Here is a 24,263-nt window from a genome sequence, read left to right as displayed (position 1 = left end):
TGTTCACCCCTTGACTTAGTCCATCGTAGAGATCCCTGCTATTCTTGACTAATGAGGCTTTGTTTTCCCGGCTACAAATTTCTCGTTCCCTATCCAGCCCGGCATTGTGGGGAAGTGGAAGACCACTACACTAACCCAACTGGCCCCTCAACCATGGATTGTTTCCTGAGGAGAGCAGCTGGGGTCCTTGACATTGAAATTGAGTTGGTAGCCAAGTGCCTCTCTCGCTCTCCAATACACCAACTATGTACACGCTCTAATGCAGGTCAGGTCAGGTCTCCTTGTTAAGTATCATGGAGCAGGGAAATCTGACCGCATCTGTGCCACCTTCTCCCAGACAAAATGAAAGCCCTGAAATCCAGGAGTGGGGGAGGGTATCCAATGAGGCACATACAGCGACTGTCTGTCTGTCGGGACTTCGCCAGTTGGCAACTTATCCTGAAGTGGCAACAGTAGTCGCTCGAAAGGAGGTTCAGGAGGGACCTGTCAGAGGACCGGGTCCTTGGGCTAAAGGCAAATGAACAAAGGTGGGGGCCAAGGCAAAATGTTTCAAGGCGGATCCTTTAACTCCAACCCTCCTGGGAACAGGAGCTCCGTCGAAAGACGAGATAGCAGCAATGCTGGAAGCTTGTGTGGGAACTCTTTTGGAATGGCTGGATACTAAACTGGAACCCATCAAACAATGCCTCACTTTAATTGAGAGGGAACTCTCCTCTTGGTCCCAACAGAACAGCAAGGCGAAAAATATAGCCAGTGTCGCCCATTCGGTCCCCCAGGCCATGGTGTTAACATGGTCCAGGATCAATCTACCTTGAAGGCAGGACCGAGGGAGGGTGATCTAGCAGGTGCAGTTAGTAATTCTCTGCGCAGGAGCATGACCCAACCCACCTTCAAGGGAATATCCACAGGCGAAAAGGACAAGGAGCTTGGAAAACTAAGGTGGTGATATGTTCACACAGAGGGAAGTTGCTGGATGTGAGGATTCTATTTCAGCAACAGAGGAGATGGGTAGCCAGCATGCAGGCCCAAGCCACATTGACTTACCCTCTCCCCCGCCTTCAAAGCAACACCATATGTAGTAGTCCTGGGAAATGTTCCAGTGCTGAAGCCAGGCTCCACCGAAGTTTTTCAACAATTGAAAAATAAAGTCCTGCACTGGCTAAATAGCAATACTTCTCTAGTATATAGGGTGGAAAGAAACATTATTAAGGTACGACGGGAGGTCTGGATAGGAGGGTCAAAAAAGAGCAATGATGGGGATTGTATTATTAACAATTTCAATCAACCCCATCTGGCAGAGAGAGGTTTCCATGCGGCTAATGCTCGTGCCCCCACAGGCCCTCCACCTTGTTTTTGGCTCTTCCCATCGACTTTTTTATAGACCAATGTTCCTGGCACCATCAAAAAATCCATTGCTTCCGAGGAGATTATTGAGTACTCCATCCTATGAGTGGCACCAGACCATGTGCCCTGTCCCACCTTTTAATGCCTTTGCCCCCTTGGGCCTCCTTGAGGTCTGCGATTGACTGGGAGGACTCGGGTCCCTGCCCCCAGCGACAATTTCTCCATGCCTGGATCATACAAACCAAGTGGAAGGAGAACATTTGGGCCCCCATTCCAGGGACACAACACACCTCTCCCTCATCTCCTGGAATGTAGCCGGTTTACAAAGCACGTTCCCAGTCCCAGAATGGCACAGCTTTGTCCAGGAGTTCAACATTATTTGCTTACAGGAGTCTTGGGCTGTGGACAATTCTTTTTTGCTGGAAGGGTATAAATCTTTCTTTGTCCCTGCAAGCCCGTCTAGCTAAGGTCGAGCCAAGGGGGGACTTGTGGTATATGAATCTCTTAGGCTGGAAAGTGGAAAGCAGAACTGAACACTGATAATCAATGCCTGCAGGCCCTGCTCTTCTCACCAAGGTCCACCAGTTTGTTGCTTCAAACTTTTTTTAATGCTGTTTCCTCCCTCCCTGTGACATGTAATATAGCTCGGCTGGGTACATTTCTGGACGCTTTTAGTACTTCCTCTAGTTTCACCCCTAATATCGTGCTGGTTGGTGATTTTAATGTTCACCCTTGTGGGGATCCAAATAATCAGGGTTTAGGCGTTTTTAACTGCCCACGCTATCCGGGAGGGCATTTGGAACATCACGGACAGGCAGACCTTCTCAACGCCTTCATATGTGACTTTGATCTATAATCTGTGATTGACAAGTAGGATTCTGCTCAGAGTGCCCTCATACCAACTTTCAAAGGTCATGGTAATGACTTGTTTATTGACTTCATTCTTGTTTCCACCCTTTTATTCCATCTAATATCAGATTTCTCAATTAATGCAAGTATTTAGAGATCACAATCCTCTGTGCCTTAAATCCAGTTGGCTTGCACTGGTTCTTAAGAAGGGGAGTAGGGGTGGAGGGGCCCTACAACCCACAGATAGGGGTAGGAGGCTAAAATGGGCACAGATTTGGCTACGTCTATGATGCAGCCAAATGCCAATAGGAAATCCAGATTTGTTTGTCGGCCCGATCCACCCGGACGTCCAAGTAGTTAAAGCGTTTAAACTTATTTAACGCTCCATCACTGACCTACTGATGATGTCCGCCATGAATAAACAACGAGATAGGCCCCCGAAATGGTTCGATATAACATGTTCTCGTGCAGCTAGGTCTCTCAAGGCGGCTCTGTATGCTATCCCAAGAGACAGAGGACTAGTTATGACCCGTAGAACACAGTATAAAATGGCCCTTAAAAGCGTAAAGAAATCTTGAAGGAGGAGGCCCGGGGGAAACTAATGGAGCCTAGTACCATTAGGAACAATACTAAGTTCTGGGGCATAATTAACAGCCCAATTCTGGGAGTAGAGACCACTAGTGCTCTTGATGCGTACATCACAGAGGATGACTGGGTTGGCCATTATGCGGGTATGTTTGGGTGGTTCCACAACCCAGATATCATCCACTAGGGGAGAAAATGAAAGGTCCATACTAACCGTCTTGGAGGAAGAGATGAGACGGGGAATAGCAGGTATGACGCGAAACAAGGCCCCCGGTCTGGGCGGCATCCCACCCGATCTTTACATGTCCAACATGGAGTTCTGGGCTCCGGTGCTACCAAATCAGCGGAGCCTTACCTACTGGGACTTATAAACTCGCATGACAGATTCCTACTCACAAGGTTCAGGTTTGACCTTTTTCACCTCCTCCTTGCTCATCCCAAGGCTGTATTAAGGGCCAAACTGTCTTGTCCTGTGGCTGCGTTGGTCAATCTCCACAGGACATGACCCCTTTTATGATGTTTTGCAGTTTTTGTGAAACTCATAAAAAGTCTTTTATAATTCCAATTTTGAAAAGAGTTAATTTTAGGGAGGTACGCCCGGCTTTTATTTATCTACAAATGTTGGCAGGTAGCACTGTGTTTTATGTACTTGAATTTTTAAAGTCCGCCATCAGACTTAGATCTAGCTGCAACTAACCAGCCCATTCAACTTAACTCTACCCCCGCAAAACCCTTGATAATTTGTTTTTATTGTTGTAGCGCTCATGTAACCTAAAGTCAGTGGTTGGATTGGTACAGATATCTTAACTCACAGGCAGTGCTGTGTGTGGGCTGTTTATTTTTACCAGATTCATTACTGTATTTTATATGTATTGTGTGATGTTATGGTTTTAATATCTGAAACCGAATAAAGATTATTGACTATTGAGTAAATGTGTTAATTAAATTGTAGAATGTCTGATCTGGCTAAAATTAATGAATTCCTGAGAAGAAGGCAATTCTAGAAATGTAATGGGTGTATGGGAACACTCATCCTCCACCAACTGAACACCTTCCTGGGGCAGAGTAACACAATCTAGTGATTTGTGCAGCATTGCGTTACTCTAGATTTATCAAGCCGCTCAAGGTGGCCATGTGTGGCTTGATTAATATAACTTAAGAGTTGCGTTGCTTTTGCGCCCTATAGTTGGGCCATATCTGCATCTGAGTGAAGAGAAAGGGGAGGGCAAATTAACCATACTACAAGCTATATGAATACAACTGAGAAAGAAGACATTTGATCTGTAAGTATGTGCCTTGGAATTATTTTAATCACATTACTAATCAATAGTAAGTAGTAACAGATCAATGACTGTTTTTTTTATAAAAACGAAAGTAGTTCAAATAGATGATAGTGCTTGTAATATCATTTTAAGGTTTAATGAAGTCAGAATCTACTAGACACAAAAAAACAAGCACTGGTCAAAGGCACCAGATCTAGCCATGCACGCTTGCATTGTGTTTTGTTTAATTTTATTTCTTTGAAAACATATGCAATAGACATTACAAGTGCAATAAGTAAAACATGCAGTCTACAGATGCCATGCATAGGAAACAGCTGACCCACTAAATAAATTCACTAAAAATTAAGAGATGAAAGCAGAAATAGCAAAAGAGTTTGGCTTACAACCAGGAGATTGAAGCAGGCAATTTTTTAGGTATGTGTGCACTTGGGCACAAGCCAATGGCTGAAGTTGGCTGATGCATCACCCTACCTTTTACTTTTACACTGTGGCTGGCAGAAGCAAAATGTGATTTACACTTGAACAGTGGCTTAAGCGAGTGACCGAAAATCCCTATATATGTTTATGTATCTATGTTTTTATTGTATCCCTCTCTATATATTAAAAGAAGTGAGAGACAGAAATATGAGATAAAAGCGTGGTAAGGAAGAAAGCAAAAGATAGGAAAGATAGAAGTAAAATTAAATGACAGAAAGAATAACAATTAAGCAGAGACAACCCAGGTAATGTTGCCCTTTTTATAGTGAAAAGATTTATGTATTTCCTTCTATGGGAGAGAAGAGCCAGCAGAACGCAGGTGGCAACAAGAAGGGAAAGAGGAACAACATACATTTGGAAGGTGTGAAGCAGCGGATTGCCTTCTGAAAAAGAAGCATTTGCTCTGGGGAAATGTTCCAAGGAAATCAACCAACACTGGTCCCCACCTTAGACAGCAGAGCATTCTGCCATTTTACACAGCTATGCAGCTATTAATGGCTCGGCCAACAATGATATTCCCACCTTAACACAGATGATACCACAGCAAAAAAATTCTCATATCTTTTAAGCACAAAAAGTACTAAAATGTGCCATGTTCTAGGAGATACAGTGATGACAGCAAGATTAGTGGGGGTCATACCACCCCAAAGTGATAGAGTAGAGCAACATATAAGCACCACTCGTGCACAGTGTCACTTTCTTTAATCTTTCTCTTTCTTCACCCTCCACAGAGTGCTTTCCCCTTCCCTCGAATTCCCTTGATAAAGAGTCCTCTCCATTGAACAGGGAGGGGGAAGAAAGTGGGAAATTACTTCTAACTGAAGATTCCTCACCTTTAAGGATAGCTACCACAGCAGTACTTCCAAAAGGTGGATGATCTTGTGGGTAGACTCAGACCAGAAAGTCCTGCAGGACTGAAAGGCCAGGTGGCCTACCCAGAAGCCAGAAGTTTTTTGTAAATGTGTGCACCGGTGACCATGTTGTGGCCTGGCAGTTGTTGAGCACAGGTAGTCCCTTGCCAATGCTCTTATTGTGGCCTTGACTCTGGCAGAATGACCCACACAGGCCCTGTCATGGTTCCTTCTTAGCCTGTGTATAGTAGACTTTGATGCAAAGGACTAGCCACCTTTGCAGATTCTTTTTCTACACCACCTTTCTACTATTGCTTCCGAAAATCCTATAAAGATCCAGTCATCCACAGGATGCACCTTTGCACTGTCAATATAAACTGACTCTTTTAGGGTACAGCCAATGGTGACTCTATTCTTCCAGCGAGAGAGGAGGGAGGCATACCTAAAAACGTTGACAGAGTGATGACTTGGCCTAAGAGAAAGAAAGTCACAACCCATCTTAGAAAGCCCACCTAGGTCCTCAGCATCCCATGTGTCTGCGAAGATGGTGGTATATGGCAGTTGTAGTAAAAGAGCCTGCATCTCACTGACAAGGCACACTAATGTGACAGTGATAAGGAAAACAGTTTTGATTGCCTAGAGTAGTAAGGAGAAGCTATGCATTGGCTAGAACAGTGTGCAGATATGGAATGTCAAAACTACATTCAAATCCCATTGTTGTACAAGAAATGAACTTGGAGAGATGATAACTCAAACCTTTTGTGAAATGCAGTAGAACCTGTGAATAAAGGCAGTTGGTTATGTAAACAGAGAAAAGCAGATGGAGCAAACAGATAACTTTTTATTGTGTACGTTCCAAGTCCTTGATGGGCTAAGGTGAGAACAGACAAAAAAACATATGAACATTTAGCTTGCAGAGCACTGGTATGCCTGTCAAAACACCACACAACACATTTCTCCTAGCGCGGGTTATATAGGGACTTAGTGGAGCGATGTGTGATCACAATAATAACAACAGGACCGCTGTCAATGCATTGAACCCCTTGCCGTTTTTTTCTGTTATGTTATGCTTTAGTAACTCGTGTAACTATGTTGTACAGTTTCCCTTTCTATGTTATGCGACGCTCCAGCAACTGATGTAACTATGTAACAATGTTCTAAAACAACGTCCTACCTAATGTAAAGCGCTCTGATACCTCCGGGTCTAGCCAGTGCTATACAAAACTTTTCAAATAAATACAATAAATACATTGAAAGCATTTAATTGCTGTCGCTCAATCTTCACACATGGTGGGGTAAGTTGTGGAGATTAGCATGCAGAAGTATGCCATTTTGTTGAAATAGAAGGCCATGCAAAAGTGGTAGCCGGATTAGAGGGTAAATGTTAAGCAGCTCTGGGTACCATACTCCCCAGACACAGCCCAGGGCAATTGAGATGATTTAGGCCAGACCCACCTTGATTTTCCTCGAGATAGAAGAGGTAGTGATGGAATCGTGTACAGGTGCATGGTGTGACATCTCATCTGGAATGTTTCAAAGTTGGCACTATCTGCTCTTAACAGTAACAAACGGATCTACCCAGAGGGTATCCCATTGATCGAAGAAACTATCTGTCACTTCGAGATGGAGACACCACTCTTGGTCTACCAGACAACATCTGCTCAGTTCGACAGGACTAGCAATCAGGGACCGCACTAGGTGTTTGGTAACTAACAAGATCTGTGTTTTTCAGGCTGCTTCCAGAGATGTAGGGCAAACTGACACACAATCCATGCCCTGCTTAATGTAGAACCACATAGCAGTCATGTTTTCCATAAGGGCCTGCAGCAGTTCCCTATGAAGGAGTGCAGGAAGGCTTTCAGGGCCAGACCAATGCCTGGACTTTCAGCTCCTCACCAGAGACCAGAGGTTCCCTAATCTCCACCTATCCCAATTTACCACCCTATCCCAGCAGTAACACATCTGTCACAACTGTGAGAGGGAAAGGGAGAGTGGCCTACCACAGGTCACACTGGCACTTGTCATCCACCATTGCAGGTCCTGAGCCATCTCCTGCAACATCAGAATGGAGTTGGAGTGGTGGCTTTAGTGCAGGGCCCATTGGGATGTGAGGTTCCACTGCAGGGCCTACATGTGCCACCTAGTGTTCAGAATGAGGAGAAAGCACAAAGACAGGAGACCACAATGCTTCAGAGCCATCCTCATCAAGACCAGAACTGATCCTGAAACAACAAGAGCATATCCTACATGTTCCCAGGCTCACTGCAGCAGTGACAATGCGTAGAATGTCAGTGTATTCAGGATCGTCCCAATAAATTATAACCTCTGAGTAGGGCATTGGTGGGACTTTGGCTTGTTGATGATAAACCTCAAATATGTCAATATATGGGCCATCATCTAGAGGTGACCCGTGCCTGACTGTGGAGAGCTCGACATTAGCAGCCAGTCATCGAGGTAGTGGCATGAATGCATACCTGAGTTCAGAAGATGGGCAGCAACTACTGCTATCACTTTTGTGAATACCTGAGAGACCAAAGTAAGGCTAAAGGGGAGAAGAGCAAATTGGAAATGTGCTGACTGCACTGGAAACTTCAGCTTGTTGCTGTAGGACTGCAGGACGGGCCCTGCAAGTCTAGGGACACCATCCTGTCTCCTGGGTCTAACCAGAAAGAATCTGTGACAGAGTGAGCATTTTGAATTTCTCCATCCTCAGAAAGGCAATCAATGGCCAGAGGTCCAAAATAGGCCTGAGGCCTCCATCTTTCTTCTGTCCGAGGAGGTAGCATGGGTATCACCCATCTCCTGTCTCTGAGCCAGGCACCTGTTCCATCGCCCTCTTAGTAAGGAGAAGGTTCACTTCCTGCATCAGGATTACATAGTGATCCCCTGAAGGGGAAGGTGGAGAAGAAAGGAAGCCCCTTTGACTAACCCCCACTCTCCAATGTGAAAAGTCTCCAGCTGTGGAGGAAATCCCATAACCTGCCTCCTACTGGCTGGCCATGTGCCTTTGAGGGCAAACTAAAGCAGTTGTGTAGCTGCTACACCAGCGGAGGAGCAGTTGGAATGGTAGCTGCACATGCAGATGCAAACCGTCTTAGCTGCTGCCAAGTTCTCTGCCGTGAAAAAGCTGAGTCTACTACACAGGTTAGGAGGGATGGTGCTTATGGTAAGCTAGCCCCTTATTATAGCCTATAAAATGTCTTTACTGCTGTTAGGTTGCTTGGCTTAGACCAAAATACCCCATGATCAAGCTGTGATTTGACTGCCCTTAAATTGGTCTACTGCTAAATCATCCCTTTCTCTAAATAACCTGGACAGGGTATGCCCATTAGGGATGTTTACACGGCTTCTGAAAATTCAATTGGTCTCATCAAGGTGTGCCTTCTAAACACAACGCTAGTGCCAGTAGGTATCGAGTGTCCAGGAGGGCGTGAAAAACTTGGCTACGTCCTGGCCACTTTGTATTGTTTAGGTCAATGAGAACCTGAGGGCTTCGACGGATGTCCAGGTCTCTCAAAGCATGGATGTAGCTACCAAAAAGGCATATTCTATTAAGAGATCTAAGGTCCAAGGTAGTCGAGGAGGACATTTTCTTTCCAAAAGCATCAATTTTTGTTTACTCTCTAGCCAGAGGGTTGGTAAGAACAGAATTCAAATTCACTTTTGTTGCCAATACATGGCCTACCAGGCTTTTCTGTGTAGGATGATTTGTCAGTAAATTCCGATAACTGGGAGGTCAACTACCAGTGGGCTAAAGCAGTGCTTAGTCCATGTTGCCATCAGGGTGGCACTAAGAGTGACACTGAAAGGCAAACGAGGCTCAAATGTCAGTGTCAGTATACGGTTGTGTCCCATTTGACATTTTTGCGATTATAGCACATCTTTAACTTGGATATACGGGAAGACTTTGAACAGGAGCTGGACTTTTTAAAGGAGCAACCTTGTGATTGGGATCAGAAGCGGCCCTGCGAATTGGATAGGGATTGGGATTTGGTCTTTGACCGCTTTGCCTCATGATCCCAGTACAACACCGGGTGCAGAATGGCATACCTATCACACAATTTTGAGGCGTGACCAGAGACCAAGCACCCTAAATATATGCTGTTTGGTCTGTGACAGGCATCTGCCCTCTGCGGACTCAACAAAGTTTGAATCCTGTTATCTTTTCCCTAGCATATTGCCATTTAAAGTATTTTTTAATCATCAGAGACTGACAAGTTGGGAGCAGAGCTCTGGATCCTATAAGAAAGGAACTGACATCAGAGCACAGGGATGACGCTTATTTATGGCGCCATGAAGATATTTCTTGGAGGTACACAGTCGCTGAGGAGCTACACTGAGCCAACATTCAGCATGTGAGAGCACTGCTGGAAAACATCTGTGGATCCGGTATGGTGACCTCGAATATTCTAAAGGCAGTTATTAGTACCCATCGGAAATACAGGTAAGGAGAGTAGTAACTGATGACCTTTGCCAGTAAAGATCAGAGAAAAATTCTGATTCTGCTAAAGAAGGAACCACTGAAGGGAAGAATATTACTGTGTCAGAAAGCAGTTGTTAGAGATACCAATGTAATATGCTTGAAAGGTAGACTAATCACCATTAGTCACCTTTACTTTCCTTCAAGCACAGGTAGGGAAATGGTCTATAAATAAAAAGGTTTTGAAAGATTTCCTGAAACTGGAGAGGTTGGCTTACTCTCGGAGTTTGGTTGGAAGGATATTTCAAAATGTTGCACCAGTCGATGAATGCAAAAATGTACCCCAGCAGCTTTCCAACTGTCAAGGTGTTGAGCAGCAGGCCCTTGCCAGAGCACAAAAATCTGACAGACTCATGTTTCTAAAAGACGTGGTTGAGGAAGACAGGCTTCTTCATCTACAGTGTTCTGTGTTCCATTGTCAGGACTTGACGTTTGTCTGGGGCTTTGACCAAGAGCCAATGCCATGCCATATTTTGGGTAATATTGTTATAGTTTCAGCTTGAAAATTATCCACTTTTACTTATTTTTAAATCCATTATCTCTGGTTCATTGTCCAGGTATGCAAGGCATAGTGAGTTTATGCAGTCTAATCTGGACAGAAGTGTAGCACGAATCAGGGATGCCCATTTTCTAAAATCCCAAAACGGCAGGATACTAATATCAACACGCACTCCAACCACCTCAGAGGTCTGTAGGTCCATTCGGAGGTCGTGCTCGAGCCACAGGGCCAAAGTTGTTACTCTTTATTTCATATTGTGAAGAAAACCCAGTGAGCCAGGCCAGTGGGAGGGGAGATCGCCTGGACGGTCCAATATCGACTATCAAAATGTTATATTTTGCCACATTCAACACCAGGTGGTTTCCCAGCATTCTATCCTTAATGGCAGAAAAATATGCCAACATCCTTTCTTCTCTTGTTTCCAACATTACGAATAGGGTGACACCAACACCAGCAATGCATATTGATTTTAAAAACCAGGGGAGACAGTTTACATGCCTACGAATTATCAAACGTTTCTTGGGACTTACTCTATTATGACCTAGTTGCATTAGGTCTCTGCCATCTAACAGGAAAGTCCCCGCCTGCTTTTCTTCATGGTCAGCACCATCATTCCGAGTATACTCTCTATCCATTCCAGCAACAAGCGGCAGCTAACTGTGTTGGAAGGCACCTGTTGTGCCAAAGAATATAAAGACTGCCACTGCACTCATCTGCTCTCTAAACCTAGGTGTCCTTAACACCAGCAATTGCTAGTTTAGTCCCAGGGGTGAGGTGCAGCACAGACAATGTCAGGGGTGAGGTGCAACACAGACTGGTAACTAACTAGTTTTTCTGAGTCTTTGAAGTTGGCATAGAGAGTGCTGCAGACTGATACCAGCATCCCTTTGGTATGTTTGAGATAGTTTTATACCTCCTAGGTTCATCCAATAGGAAAGGGAATTTCCAGAGAAATTGAATCGCCAATGTATGTTATTTCAGTGGGAAGGGCCAACATCCTTTTGTAAAATTCTTATAAATGATCTTTTATATATCAGAGCCTCTTGTGGCCTGAGTGCCTTGATGATACTGAGAGGTCAAGGTCCTACTGTGACGACAAACCCAGATCTTTTGACTGGGTTTGAGTGTTCGATTGGTTTGGATGCTCCGTCCATCACCACCCCCTTTTGTACCGCTTTGCCCGCCATAAGTGTGGCAGGGTATGCTCAGACGTGAGTCCCTTGCTCACTTTGCCACTGGATTCAAGCAAGCCGGGCTGAAGACGGCTGGAATGCCAGAAACCGGTCCTCGGAAGCTTGTTTCCGGTCCAGGGAAGGCATGGCTTGGCAGTTCGGGCTGGACTGTTTCCATGAGGCACAGGGTCAGACTGATTTGCATATAGCCATGTCTGAACTGGGGTGGCAGAGTGGGCTAAAGAACGGTGATGGATCAAACCCAGATCTTTTGACTGGGTGTGAGTGTTTGATTGGTTCGGATGCTCCGTCCATCACCACCCCCTTTTGTACCGCAGACTGATACCAGCATCCCTTTGGTATGTTTGAGATAGTTTTATACCTCCTAGGTTCATCCAATAGGAAAGGGAATTTCCAGAGAAATTGAATCGCCAATGTATGTTATTTCAGTGGAAAGGGCCAACATCCTTTTGTAAAATTCTCATAAATGATCTTTTATATATCAGAGCCTCTTGTGGCCTGAGTGCCTTGATGATACTGAGAGGTCAAGGTCCTACTGTGACGACAACCCCAGATCTTTTGACTGGGTTTGAGTGTTCGATTGGTTTGGATGCTCCGTCCATCACTACCCCCTTTTGTACCGCTTTGCCCGCCATAAGTGTGGCAGGGTATGCTCAGACGTGAGTCCCTTGCTCACTTTGCCACTGGATTCAAGCAAGCCGGGCTGAAGACGGCTGGAATGCCAGAAACCGGTCCTCGGAAGCTTGTTTCCGGTCCAGGGAAGGCATGGCTTGGCAGTTCGGGCTGGACTGTTTCCATGAGGCACAGGGTCAGACTGATTTGCATATAGCCATGTCTGAACTGGGGTGTCAGAGTGGGCTAAAGAACGGTGATGGATCAAACCCAGATCTTTTGACTGGGTGTGAGTGTTTGATTGGTTCGGATGCTCCGTCCATCACCACCCCCTTTTGTACCGCAGACTGATACCAGCATCCCTTTGGTATGTTTGAGATAGTTTTATACCTCCTAGGTTCATCCAATAGGAAAGGGAATTTCCAGAGAAATTGAATCGCCAATGTATGTTATTTCAGTGGAAAGGGCCAACATCCTTTTGTAAAATTCTCATGAATGATCTTTTTATATATCAGAGCCTCTTGTGGCCTGAGTGCCTTGATGATACTGAGAGGTCAAGGTCCTACTGTGACGACAAATATCCTGACCTAATCAACAGTTGTTAAAACCTAATTGACCACATCTCAAATACAGGAATCCAACTGTACTCATAACAGTGATGATTGAAATAAAGGGGTATAAATATTTATTTATGGTGCCTCTAAAACCTTCCAATTAATCAAGTAATTCTACCTTTCAACCAAATGACATGAAGCAAGGTGCGTAGATTGCATACGGATAGGCAAGGTGAGCACTTTGAAGTTCTTAAATGTAACTAGGTTATCTTCTCCCTTTTCAAGCTCCTTTGAAAAAAACTGTTTTATGCCTAAACAACAGTATTCTGTAGGGCTATTTAGGCATGTCTACAAGCCATTTTACCCAAGCACTACCTAAGATTCTACTCCTGCTCCACCTAATCTTCAGCCACCTGCTCACATAATAACAGTGTGTTAATGACTTCATAATTCAGCTGTCTCCTTCCAATAGCATCCTCATTGTGCAATGTCCCTTTGCTGGAACTAACTTATTAAAAATATTATTGTCCTATTGGGGTGCTAAGATAATCTTGGCACTCATAAATGTATGTCTTGATTCTATAACATAGGCCCCAATTAATTGCAGTGCTCTAGGGGAGGGGAATCACCCTAAACCCTCCAAATCTTGACCCTAAGGTCTTTTAGAAAATGAAAACAATCCTCAGTACACACATGTATATACAAAACATTTCATTATTGAACACTGGAGAAGTTAGAGTGATCTACAGAATACATCAAGAGTACTGGTTATGTTTTGCTCTCCATTATAGGTGAGAGGGAAAGATTGAATTGGCGAGCATGACAGATAGGGACTGTGTAATTTACAGCGAGGTGTAGGATCTTATCACATGTCACATGTCTCGTATTGGTCCTCGACAGTCATCGCAATAGTCATGGCGGATTGCGAAAGACTGAAGTATAGGGCACCACGGAACGAATTACTGGTAGTAGAGGCACATTCAGCACAAATGTGGGGTACTAGTATATGATCTAGACATTGTCAATCATAAAATACTTGATGCACGGTTTTCCACCTTGCACAGTAGGTTGGGATTTCTCCTCTGTCTGTATGCATCAACCGAATATGAAACTGCACAGTGGTGAAATGTTTCTTCACCATGTTTTAAATGAACTGCACAACATTCTGTGTATGACTGGATTTTGAAATTTGTATTATCATGTTCTTTTATCCCTGAAGAAGTCGCGGGGTAATCTCCTATCGACGAAACACGTGTGTTGGCTGGTGGTAGAGAATTAAAGACAAAGTCCAGAAAATAACGAACCATTCTTTTGTGTGCAATTATTATTAATGAAATGTTTTGTATATTCATGCGTGTGCTGAGGACTGTAGTCATTTTATTAGGAATATTCACTAACTTGGAACTAAAGCTGCCAAGTTGATTGCCTACTGTAGAAGGGCACTCCTTCTGATCAGGATCCTTCTTCCACCATTGCGCAAATGTATGCGGACATCTATTGGGTATCTCAGGGTGCCAACTATCCTTTTTCGACTTCAATGCCCATGGTTCACTAGAAGTGCACAAGACTTGGAGATTAACTAATGATCCAACCATATGAGAGGGATAATGAAATTGCATACGAGTAAAAACCAATTTTTTAACAACCAATCCAACTGATGGCTTACAAGATGTGGGGCCCCATCAATGTGGTGGATGAAGTTGAGATTGTGAAGCATGGACAGCACATTCTTCAATGAGAGAGAAGTAATATCTCTGAGCATGTTCAAGTCTCCGAGAACAGTCACTTCACTGTGCATCCACTCTGTCTATTAGCAAAAAGTCTCCCACAATGCATGAAGGTCCTCATCTGGAATCAATAAAATAATAACTGACATAGGTAGCTCCTGTGAAGACAACACAGTAAAAATCTCAAATGAGGTGTAAGTGAGAGTTTGCAATCCACGTGATGAAGCAGGTGCTCTAATTTCTTCCCCTTGTAGAGACCAAAAGAAGCAAAAGAGGAATAAGTATAAGGAGAATAAGGAGAGCCAATAAGTCCGTCAATTGTTACAGTTATTAAACCATGTTTCAATCGCTACCAAATGGCTAAATTGCTCTCCCCTTCTATAGTGGCTTGTCTTCCCATATACTTCTCTCATATTTTGTCTCATTTAGCTGGCAACTATCCCTAGGCTTACGGATAAGATGAAACAATTCCAGCATGGAGCAGTGGCCTAGACTTTTCTCTTACCATCCCTTTAATGCCCATATTTGTGGCACACAAATGTTGAAATAATCCAGCACCCCACCAGTCAACAGTCCTCCGTCACTGTCTCAGACTCATTGGATTACAGCAGAATTTTCCTCCTCACACAATTGCCCAGGGATTACATGCAGCTAGCCAAATGGTAAGGGTGAGGACGGTGCACCAGAAAGTCAAAGAAAGCTTCAAGTTTATCCAAAATGTCCTTTATTCTATAATAAAAATTAAAATTCAACCACAGTCAACGCGTTTCATTCCATTGGTACTTTGTCAGGGCTCAAATGTCTCAAAAAGGGCTCAAATGGTCCTGTGCCCATAGAATCAAATTCATACAAAGGCCTCCATCTTTGTCTGGAGGTTCGTTCAGAAGGGACCGGTCACCCCAAACATATAATTGAAAATGACTGGACCAGTATTGCAACCTGTTGTCCTCCGTACTGATCTGGAAGTTTGATAGTGAGGGCAATGGTCACCCCAGAATAATAATTGGAAAACAGTGGGCCAGTGTGGCAGCCTACCGTCCTTTTTAGATAAAGTACGCTCCTCGCATTTTGTTGTCAATTGGTGTGCATCGGTCCAGGTTGATTTCTTTCTGTATATCCCTAGGGAGAGGTATTTTTCTGTCACCAATACCCCCAACCCCACTCCCTTTTGATCTAGATGCCTCCTGTCCTACCTCCTGACTAATCATTGCTAAAATCTTACTTGGATTTTCATCAACCTGGCCCAAGAGTTGAACATACAAAATTTGTCAGCTACTTCTCAATGCACGCATCTTGCCAAGTACAATATAGAGTTCTGTTACGTGCTCTGGTAGGTATCATCCCACTTCTATGAAAGTTCCAGTAGAAGTAGAAGGAGTTGGCACTCCATGATGGTCTGTTACATAATTTTGCCTGCTCACTCCTGAGTGAAGCTGGCCATAAACACCAATATCCATTTGCGGTAATAAATTGGGGTTATGAGAAACAAAATCTTTCTTACACGCACACACACATGCACACACACAATGATAGAGGTAAATAATTTGCGCCAAGCAGACCATTTTCAATAATTATATTTTTCCAAAGCCTAGTAGAATAATGTTCTCTTTTGTTAGCTAGTTTTGATGAATACATTTTTATAAACAAAATTACAATAATTATATAGAACTATTGTTTTGGGGATCCAACTTTCCTCTAGGCATATAGTGGGAAGACCACACTCACCTAAGAGCTGAAAACTTTCAACTCACAGTAATTGAGAAAAGTTCAAATAAAAACTGTCTTCCATGATTATGCCACCACAATATTGAGTTTTAAATATTGGCCTGTTAAAATACTGACGACAGGGTATCAACCACCACAATATGCTGAAATTTTGTATACATAGTTAAATACTATTCTTAACGACAAAGCCTTGTACCTTGACAATGCATACAACAACAAGTTATGTAGAAGTGGAGATAAGAATATAAAATCTTTACTTTCAACACATTTGATGTTCCAAATGCAAGACCAAATACCACTTTATAAATGGTTTTCATTTCATTTTCGACCCACGTACATACAGGCAAAACTCTCTACAACACTTACCGTCTTCAGAATCTTCTAATAGATGAACCAGGGTTGGAAAGGAACTCTGCAAGTTTTTTAAACACTCCAAAAGTGTCTGGCATGCTGTTTCACCTTTCTGCAGAATGGTATTGAGTACTGCTCGCACTCTTTTCTCTGGATCGGGCAACTCACTCAGCCTGAAATACTCTTCCTGGGTGATGATTAGCAGGCTGTCTAGTTCATCAAGCACAGTGTCAGTGTCACTCTGCAAGATTTCTGTGAGCTTTCGGCGTAACCTACTAATAATCTCAGAGGGTTTCCCATCAGCGGCCATTCTGCAGTCCTGGTATTAAGTAAACGAGAACAACAGTTAGACTTTACAAGGACCCACAGAAATAAGAGAGGTATTAGATATAGTGGAAGAGAGTTAACAAGTTTTACATTTGCGACTGTATTTGAGTGCACACTCTACAATAGTCTTGCAAGATTTATAAATTACTTTTTCATAAGCATTATTCATGACAGCTTGGAAGCACTGAAACTTCCCAAAAAAGCAAAGGATGAACACCGGACAAACAAGTTTGTGTATGGTGAGTGCTGTGAATTGATGTGGTGTTTCTCTTATTTTAAAAATAAAGTTTTTACACTAGACAAATTACTGAAATGTTGGGCTTTGACGACTATAGGATTGTGTCCTGTTTAGGGGGGTCAATCAGTGGTCGAAAACTACTGCCCCATTACAGTTACCACCCAGTGGCAGGCTTGGACTCCCGCTCATGGGAAATTTCCGCCAGCTTCATCACCCACCTGTGATTGCCCGCAGACAAAAAGTTAGGTGGACCCTGATTTACAAGGAGCTCCCTATAACAAATTGATATAATTTATTTGGGACTTTGAGTATTCTGACCAATCAAATGTAGACCATGTTCTTTCTCGTTTAAATGTGGGTGGTGTACGCAGGGTAGTTTAGATGGCCTTTTTGGGATGGCTGTGATGCCCCATCTACCATCAAGAAGTGAGGCATATAGACCTCCTCCATATTAAGATGACTAACTACTCACCCCTCCTTTTAACCAAAAGAGCTACTTCCATATTAACCTCTACTGGATCGCCGGGCAGCCAAAAGCAAGGGTCAGAAAAAAGGGTTGGTTCAAACCATTTGTTTTTGCCCTACAGGGAAGAAAGCGATTGCCATTCAGAAATCCCACCTCACCACGTGCAACTGTCGTAATTTGGCAGTGACTAGGTTAGCATTTAGCCCAGCTACACGAACTTTAGTGTTTAAATTGACCAAACTTACGGGGGCCATTTTGTATTCCCTGGCTTCCATTTAGTATGAACATGCTCCTCGTGGTCAGCGTGGCCTTTTGTCCTTTCTCTGTACCAATGACCATTTACCTTGCCCAGCACCAGGCTATTTTTAGCACTAGTCAAGCTTGCGCATGCGTACTCGCACGTTTAGACTAATGAGCGGTCACCTCTTCAGAATGTTCTCCAAAACTGACCAGTGGTGCTAAACTCCTCCCACAAGTTGGCTGTGTTCCAAAAATGTCCTTATATGTACCTAAACTGTTTAAAAGTATACCGCCTACCCTTTTTATTGCTGTGAAACTGTATAAAAGAGGTCGCGCACCGATGTCCAGTGTGATACTTCTTGCATTACCGAAGGGTGCTGTAGGATTGTACCACCACCCCATGGGGTCTTAATAAGCTTGTCTTTTTGCATTTCCAGTTTCCGTGCCAACCTCTATTCCATGGTGTTTGAGAGTTTTTTGCAGAGTATGTAGACCTGACGAAACCCAATACCACAAATTGGCGACCACGAAGGGACTCATCAGTGACTCGGATGCCCGAAGGAGTGGTCGCGACGAAGGATTGGAAACTCGCCATGGACGCGTACGCTGCCACTGAGTGACCCGAGTCTTGGCACCCACGGTGTTTCTTCCTTTCCTTCTGACCCGACCTTCCAGGTGGCGCCGGTCCTCGACTGAGATCCTGATCGGTTGGGTTGTCGTGCAGTGCCCGTTTGGCTGATTCGATTAAGGAACTTGGCAGTTGGAATCTGGACGTTTGAGAATATTTGGTAAGCTTGTGATTGGTAAGGTAGTCTACTGACACTTACTGTGGCTTTTGGATTTGTTTGAGTTAGCTAACATTTGGTCCTATGATTTGAGTTATATGTGGAGTGCACCTCACATAGGCAGGTATGTAGAGATATTTCTCTGACTTTGTATTTGTTTGAACGGCACACCATGTGTAAAACATATTAAGTGCCATTTTATGTAATATCGCGTTTTTGTGATATTTTGACATGCCTGTTTTAAGCACACTCCGAGGAATGTGCTGTTTTGGAAATGGTACCAGTTATCGATTAAATGAATCTCAGCCGGCTCCCCCAGAGGGGACACCTAATCGTGAAATGTACATAAAATTTGGCCTTCCCCCTATAATGTATAGTACATTATGGCATAAATACACGAAAACTGATCACGAATTGCAATGGCCACTACATGGGTCGTTTGATTTGCGAAAGGTTCAAAATGTGGAGCAGTGTTTGTTTCAGCGCAGGTCTAGACAGGATATGTTTGATTGTGTGCGTATGTGGGAGAAAGCGGTGCGTGAACGAATGAAGCGTGAACAATCCTTGGCGGACAAGGAGTAGCGAAAGGCTGCTCGTGACAAAGCTTTACAGTTGCAGGAAAAGGAATTGCAAGAACAGAAAGAGAGGGAGACTCGAGAACGTAATTTGCAGGTTAATGGTCAGTTTCCTATTTGACGTCCTCTTTATCCTGTCCTTACTAATGAATCAGATGATTTTTCATTACTAGATCGTTGCCCGCCTCCGTATGTTCCGCCTACGGCCCCGGATGAGGACTCGGGTGAGGATGATCAGAGGGATAATCGCACCAGGCTAAGTGTTGATCGAGCTGCGGAATTACGTGGGTTGGCTCATAAATTTAATATTAATTTTATAACTGTCTCAGAGATTGACAATCTTATGCGTAAGTGGTTTGACAAAGAACAATTGTATTTCGTGGATCATTTTGGAGAGGAAGTAGTTGAACGGTTTAGAAAATACTCACCTGAGTTGGAACCTAAGGATATATCAGTTGGTTGTGGTAATTTACGTAAAGGTATTTTTGTTCTTACAGATGCGGATGGGTTTTTCCGGCGTTTGGTTCAGCTACGGGATGAAGCGTCACGACTATGGGCGTTGAAAAAGGCATCGGGTTCGCCTGCGTCTGGATCGACGGAATTACCCAAAGAGTGTCCTATCTTTGGAGCAGATAAGAGTGCTACAGTTCATATTATGCCTATGCGAGAAGCTGCGCCTTTGTATGTTCCTCCTAAAGGCCAAGGTACAGATGATAATAAATTATCTGCGGATGCAAAGGGTTATTTTGTATATAATTGGGTTTATACGCCTTGGAATAGAACAGATGTGATGGCGCTTAAGAATGCTTTGCCTGACCCCCGTAAAAACCCAGCAGCTTTTTATGAAGGAGTGGAAGGTGCTATTTCCTCATGCGTTATGACATTAGTCGATATTGATCTTTTCTTTGGGTTAATATTGCCTCCTGATATGTGGAGGGCGATTTGTAAGTTTGATGATCGAACGGTTTTGGGCGCAGATTGGAAGCACTTAGCTCAAGCTGATTTGGATAGGGAACCCGCGTGTAAACCATGCCAATTAATTTTAGACCTCCCAGAGGCTATTTTGAATAAATTGAAAATGCTTGTTCCCCCTAAGAAAATTGATTGGACAATGTTGGCTTCTTGCAAACAGAAGCCGGATGAATCGGTTTCTGACTTTTTTTCACGTTTCGAGGAAGCGTTCCATGATTACAGTGGTCAATTATTAACAGAGGACACGGGCAGGCATTTGTTCGTTGATAAGTATGTGGCTAATCTCCTACCGGAGATTGCGAAACGTTTAAAGACAAGTGAAAGTTCATGGACCACGGCAACCCCTGCTTCTTTATTGACTATGGCTCAGTATTACGAACGACAGGAATTGGAGGCTAAGGAAAGTAGTGATAAGAAAGCAAAGGATTTGAAGACGAAGGTGATGTTGGCTCAGGTTTACTCTACACAGCCGAGAGGGAATGATAGGGGTAGACGTGGATTGTATGGTACGTCTTCTGCTCGTTCCGATATTTCCGAGGATCAGTGTGCATACTGTAAACAGTTTGGACATTGGGCTTCAGATTGTCCGGTGCTTCGAGAACAGCGTAATCAGCGTGGTCGAGGAAGTGGAAGGTCTTGGAATAGTTATTCAGGGTCGAGGGGTGGAGCGAATGATCGTGGTAGGTTTGAAGTGAGGGGTCGTGGTCAGGCTGATCATAATACTTTTGATCGACGGAATCAGTATCAGATAGCTGAGGGTGAATCTTCTGAGTCACAGGATAATACATACGCACAGGATTGCGTAGGATGGGGTGTGGAATCGGTTGAAGTACCAGTAGATCAGAGGGGTCCATATATATCAGCGCATGTTTTGGGTTCTACTGATCAGTTTCTGGTTGATACGGGAGCTACTCGTAGCGCTCTGTCCAAACACTTGGTTCCAAGGGCTCCCCTGTCTGGCGAAACGATTACATCGATAGGGTTCGATGGAACACCTTCTCTTAGCCCATTGTCTCAACCCCTTACATTTCACATTGATAAGTTTACTGCCCCATGCCCGTTTTTGTTATCCCCGAATACACCAGATAATATTGTGGGACTCGATACGCTTAAACATTTTCGAGCAACTATACGCTGTGCCCCGGAAGGGGTACGGGTTACAATAAATGAGAACTACCCAGAGGTTGAGAGATTGTGCCTCATGCAAGAGGTCGATGCGTTAGCTTCTCTCCAAGTACTTTATGGGCTACTTCCGATACTGATGTGGGTCAAATGATTATTTCTCCCGTACATATTACTGTAAAGGAGGGAGTGTCTTTGCCTCGCGTACCACAGTACAAAATCTCCAGAGAGGGTGAAATGGCTTTGGCTCATATTGTAAATGACTTGATTATGGCAGGGGTGGTGGAGGAAGTCCCCTATAATGTTTTTAACAGCCCAATTCTTCCGATCCTAAAGAAAGACACAGACATTAAGATCTATCGTTTCATTATTGATTTGAGGGAAATTAATAAGATAGTTGTACCCCAGTATCCGGTGGTGTCTGATATTACCACCTTACTTACTTTGATTCCACCTACATCCACTACCTTCACAGTTATCGACTTGTAAAATGCCTTCTTCTCGATTCCCATACATCCTGATAGCCGATATCTTTTCGGCTTTACATTAAATAACAAATCATATAGATTTTGTCGGGTTCCTCAAGGCTACACGGAAAGCCCTAGCATTTATAGCCAGGCTTTAAAGAGACAGCTTGATTCTTTTGACTTACAATCTGGGGTGGCTCTTATTCAATATGTTGATGACATCTTACTTGCAGCAGACACGCAGGAGCAATGTGAAGAGAGTACACTTTCCCTGCTTTCTTTTCTTGCTAAGAATAATCACAAGGTTTCGAGGAAGAAGTTGCAATATTGTAGACCAAAGGTGACCTACCTCGGTCATCTTTTGTCTAAGGAGGGGCGTGCATTGACATCAGATCGGATTCAAGCAATTTTGAATACTCCAGTCCCTTGCACTCAGAAAGATGTTCGTGCTTTCATAGGTTTGACGTCCTTTTGTAGACAGTGGATACTAGGATTTTCACACATTATAAAACCTTTGTTAGCATTGTTGTCTAAAACTACACCGATTCCCATTGAATGGACAGATGAATGTCAGAATGCTTTTGAACAATTGAGACAAGCCCTTTGTTCTGCACCAGTGCTAGGTACACCTGATTACACAAAGATTTTTACATTGTATGTTCACGAGAAGGATGGGTGCGCATTGTCAGTCTTAGTGCAGACACACGGAGATAAACAGAGACCTTTTGCGTACTTCTCGGCAGTACTCGACCCTGTGGCTCGAGGACTGCCTGGGTGTTTTCGAGCAGTCGCAGCAACAGCTGTGGCTATACGACAGAGTGAGGGAATAGTTTTGTCACACAAATTACTGGTGTTAGTTCCCCATGCGGTAGATGCTTTATTGAACCAAACGAAAACACAGCATTTAACTAGTGCTCGTCTAACAGGATACGAGCTAACGCTGTTGGCGCCACATATTACACTGAAGAGGTGTGCCACTTTGAACCCTGCTATTTTATTGCCAGATCCTGTTGCTGAGACCCAGAAGGAAGAACAACATGATTGTGTTTTCCGGACTGAAGAACAAACAAAGGGTCGTATCGACTTACAGGATACGCCATTTCAGATGTAGATGGGGAACTGTGGGTTGATGGGTCGTGTTTAAAGTTGCCAGATGGGGCACGACTTCCGCAGCTTATGCGATCACAACACTTAAGACAGTGGTAGAAACAGCACGAATACCGCAGAAATCGGCCCAAGCGGCTGAATTGATAGCCTTAACGAAAGCATGCGAGTTAAGTGCTGGATTATGTGTGAATATCTACACTGATAGTCGTTATGCTTTTGGAGTAGTGCACGATTTCGGCCTACTCTGGAAGGAACGAGGGTTCCTGATCTCGCATGGAGTGCATATTATGCATGGAGAATTAGTACGTGATCTTCTGAATGCACTATTATGTCCAAAGAAAGTGGCGATAATCAAGTGTAGCGCACATAAGAAGGTGACAGACAAAATAGGACAAGGAAACGCTTTTGCTGATCGCATAGCGAGAGAGACTGCAATGTTACAAAATGTCACTCCTATGTATGTGGTGAAATCACAAGCTGAGCGATGGCATGATGCTAGAGAGGAAATATTAGACATACAGAAATCAGCATCTGAAGCAGAACTTGCAACCTGGGCAACAGAGGGAGTGTTGGATGATGAGGGTTGTTGGATATGGAGAGATGGAAATTGCCTGCCGCTTATTTGCAAGCAATGGTTCAAATGACACATGGGCTGGCACATGTTGGAGCTCTCGCAATTACCAAATTGCTTACACGAGTTTGGGAGCATCCTGAGATTGCCAGCACTGCTAAGAGAGTAGTGCAGACCTGTCTGTTATGCTTACAGTACAATCCTGCTAAAGGGACTTATACTCCTAAAGGAGGGTTTGTTCCACCTACTGCACCATTCGAAGTACTACAAATGGATTACATCCAGCTTGAGCGTTGTAATAACTTGAAGTATGTCCTAGTGGTGGTGTGTGCCTTCAGTAAATGGATTGAAGCCTACCCCACGAAGGATAATACAGCATTGACAACAGCTAAGGTGTTACTCAAGGAGTACTTCCCGCGCTATGGTGTTTGTAAATTTTTGTGGAATGACAATGGTCCTCATTTCGTTTGGAAAATAGTGGAGTATGTCCTGAAAGGATTGGGGATTAAGCAAAAGTTTCACGCTGTATTCCACCCGCAGTCAGCAGGTTTGGTAGAGAGATATAATGCAACTCTGAAGCTGAAGCTAGCAAAGATCGTGGCATCCACGTCTTTGAAATGGCCGGACGCCCTGCCCTTGGCATTACTGTCTATTAGATCAGTGCCACATTCCCGAACAGGCCTCACACCTTATGAAGTCGTGTTTGGAAGGCCTATGAACATATGGGGAGTTCCTAAGCCTCGGTTAATACATGATGTGCCTTGTATAATGATGAACGATTATTTGGCACGATTAACAAATGATTTACTTTCTATTCATCAACAGGTTCGAGAAGCGCTCCCTGATAATTCCTTTGGAGAGGC

The 24,263-nt window shown here is 43.8% G+C and overlaps 1 protein-coding gene across 4 annotated transcripts in view; it reads right to left on the bottom strand.

Annotated features, from left to right (window-relative positions):
* Window positions 1-16,796, bottom strand: part of LOC144768726 (interferon-induced very large GTPase 1-like) — a 519,921-nt gene extending 503,125 nt beyond the window's left edge. For all 4 annotated transcript variants that reach the window (XM_078652601.1, XM_078652603.1, XM_078652602.1 and 1 more), the window contains exon 1: window positions 16,546-16,796. The gene's annotated coding sequence lies outside the window, so the exon portion shown is untranslated. The remainder of the gene's footprint in view (window positions 1-16,545) is intronic.
* Window positions 16,797-24,263: the final 7,467 nt, after the last annotated feature.

This window comes from Lissotriton helveticus, chromosome 7 (genome assembly GCF_964261635.1).
Source record: "Lissotriton helveticus chromosome 7, aLisHel1.1, whole genome shotgun sequence".
NCBI lineage: Eukaryota > Metazoa > Chordata > Amphibia > Caudata > Salamandridae > Lissotriton > Lissotriton helveticus.
Note: the sequence above shows the minus strand (reverse complement) of the source record. Positions and strands in the feature narration are given on the sequence as shown.